The sequence below is a fragment of the Mesitornis unicolor genome, unplaced genomic scaffold, assembly GCF_000695765.1.
Source record: "Mesitornis unicolor isolate BGI_N332 unplaced genomic scaffold, ASM69576v1 scaffold42270, whole genome shotgun sequence".
In the NCBI taxonomy this organism is placed as follows: Eukaryota; Metazoa; Chordata; class Aves; order Mesitornithiformes; family Mesitornithidae; genus Mesitornis; species Mesitornis unicolor.
The window spans coordinates 1090-1314 of NW_010157031.1; the positions used below are offsets into that span (position 1 = coordinate 1090).

The window sequence follows — 225 nt, forward strand, 5'->3', positions numbered from 1 at the left end:
GGGGAGTGTTGGCTTTGCAACCCCCCAGAGGGGGGATTAAAAATGGGAGCGAAAGGGAACGGAGCAGGTTTGAATGGAAGTTGTGGTTTCTTTGCCGGGGATTGCAGCCCTCTCCTCTTCCCGCTGGCGGAGGAGCCGTCCCTGTGGGATAATGGAGCAATTGTTTCCGGGCCGGCATCCCAGGCTGGGAGGGCCAGGGCTGCCAGAATTGCCGAATGGTAATTG

At 58.7% G+C, this 225-nt stretch overlaps 1 protein-coding gene across 1 annotated transcript in view; it reads left to right on the top strand.

The window, feature by feature from the left end:
• Positions 1-225, top strand: part of CSF1 (colony stimulating factor 1 (macrophage)) — a gene marked incomplete at both ends in the record, with an annotated part of 3601 nt that overhangs the window by 1045 nt on the left and 2331 nt on the right. The window lies entirely within an intron of this gene.